The following is a 2,430-nucleotide window of genomic DNA, read 5'->3' as shown; positions in this document are numbered from 1 at the left end:
AAAACTACTCATTTTCTTAATCTTCGATTAATTTTTAAAATTAAACTACTTGTCGTAAAGCCGTGATATTTCAGTAAGTTCTATAAGACCATGATATATATCGCCAAAAAAAGTTCCATAAAAATCGGCTTATTTTTTTTTCAACAGTTAATTACAAGAAAACTGCTTGGTAGATTTTCACCTAAAACTAATCAGTATCATTCCCAACTAATATCTTTCGAACAGTGTTTGATTTTTTAAAATCGATTTGGCAGTATGAGCTTAAATCAACACAACACAACTCGCGGCAACTGGGCACCGTGCTTCCGAAGATATCACTCAGACGTCAGTCGGCAATGAGTGCGGTTGTTACTGATCAATGATATTCTTGAAAAAAACCAACATTGAACTGATTTTTGTGTGCCTTTATCATTAATACTTCATGTGTGCTTGCAACTAATTAAATTAATTTTAAGTTATTTTATATATATAATAATATTTATAAAAACAATTTGTTATAAACAACGTGTGTGTCTGTGTTTGGTGCTGTTAAGGATTTTCCATTTGGTGAAAATCACAGAAAAACTCCACCGTCTCGGTGTGGCGTGTTGGGGTGGATTACATATTATTTTTTGTTTCCGCAATTTTAATTTAACTACATAAATATGAATGTCAATCTTTTGTGCCCCGAAGCCCCATTTGGCGAACGGGTGGATTGCAATTTTGCTGAAGTTGACGAGAATTTGACAAAAGACGCCAGAGTCATGGATAACATGCTGATGTTGGAAGGGAGCACCATCCCCCGCATGAATTACTTTGCCAATTTCCAGGGGGATCTGCTACCTTTCATGAGGAAAGTTGTCACCACATGGATGTTGGAGGTGTGTGAAGAGCAACACTGCGAAGAACAAGTGTTTCCTGTAGCTGTTAATTTCATGGATCGTTTTTGTGCGTATGCGAGATTCCTCGTCAACAACTTCAACTTGTGGGTGCAACAGCTTTACTGGTTTCCACCAAGATTCGTCAATGCCACAATTTGACCATCCATCTGCTTTGCGCTTATACTGATCATAGTGTCGCCCCTGAAGAAATTAGGACCATGGAAGTGTTAATTCTAACCAAGCTGAACTGGAACTCGAATACGATTACTGGCTTCGACTTTGTTGATCACCTAATCGAGCGAATGCCATGGGGACATGAAAGCCGCCTTACCAAACGTCATGCTCACGCCTTGGTGTCTGTCTGCTGTACTGAACCTGAATTTATGCAGGCCGCTCCTTCGCTCCTTGCCACCGCTTGCGTTTGCGCCGCCGTTCGAGGCCTGAACCTTCCATCATCGCAATGCGCCCTTGCGGATCTTTGCGCCGTTTCTCGTGCCGACATAACTCTCGCCGAATTAATGGTTTGTCACATCGAGCGAGTTATTGCCAACGAAACTGCGTCATTGCAAACGCCTTCGGGAACTCCACCAGCGTCTAATCCAAACTCTCCATATCAGAGCCCCGAAGCCTCAGTATCTCTAAATATTATATAATGAAAATCATAGTTGATTATCCTTTAATACACTTACGCTTACCTAGATTTGATTACCTAGTACTTGTAAATGAATTTGATTGCATTTGGTTGAGAGTGTGATTGATTAATGAATGTGATGTGCTATTCATGGAAAATCTAGATATTAAAATACAATTATGTTGGAGCATTTAATTAATAATAAGACTTTTGCAGTTTGATTGGGTTTGATTGCGTTTTGTGTAAATGTAAGTTAATTTATGGAATTATATATGAAATTAATATATATTGTTAGGAGTAAAGTTTTGTTCAGGTATTTCTCTTTTATAAATATTCTGACTACTTTTTCAAAAAAGTTTGTGTATGAACAACAAAATGTAATTTTTAGATATACATATTTTTAACATTTATATAATATAGATGAACGACGCTGCTCGGTGTTTGAAAATTATATTTAAACCTTATTATATTATTAAGTTTATATTATAATTTGATCTTCGTTAGTTTTTTTTATAATTTGCACGTCAGTGAGTCCCTTTTTTATTTGTTTGCCTCTTTTTCAATTTGCTTGTCAGTACAGTCCCTTTTCCTCAACCTAGACACTCGTCAGTGCTGGACTTGATCAATATAGTCCCGTCCCTCTATACCCTGCCCCCACATTCCTCACGATGGATACACAATATGGGCCTATTATTAACAGCGGCAATCTCGATGCGTTCATTTCGATCCACTTGAGACTCGACTCGATAGAGGGAAGCACTTGAAAACACACGCTAATGATGACTAATGACTAATGACTAATGACCGGTGATGAGTCAGACAGTCAGTAGAGTCACCGTGGAGCGATTTAGTTCCTACACTCTGCTAAATTAGTCCTAGCAGGGAATAATAGACAAAAAGGACTCTACTGACGAGCAAATTGAAACCAAAGATAAAAAG

The 2,430-nt window shown here is 37.9% G+C and overlaps 1 pseudogene; it reads left to right on the top strand.

Moving 5' to 3' along the window:
* The first annotated feature begins 644 nt into the window (after nucleotides 1-644).
* Nucleotides 645-1,513, top strand: LOC113381225 (annotated as a pseudogene).
* Nucleotides 1,514-2,430: the final 917 nt, after the last annotated feature.

This window comes from Ctenocephalides felis, unplaced genomic scaffold (assembly GCF_003426905.1).
Source record: "Ctenocephalides felis isolate EL2017-DRISC unplaced genomic scaffold, ASM342690v1 CF-g0.4_SCAFFOLD_02704, whole genome shotgun sequence".
NCBI classification, from domain to species: Eukaryota; Metazoa; Arthropoda; class Insecta; order Siphonaptera; family Pulicidae; genus Ctenocephalides; species Ctenocephalides felis.
Note: the sequence above shows the minus strand (reverse complement) of the source record. Positions and strands in the feature narration are given on the sequence as shown.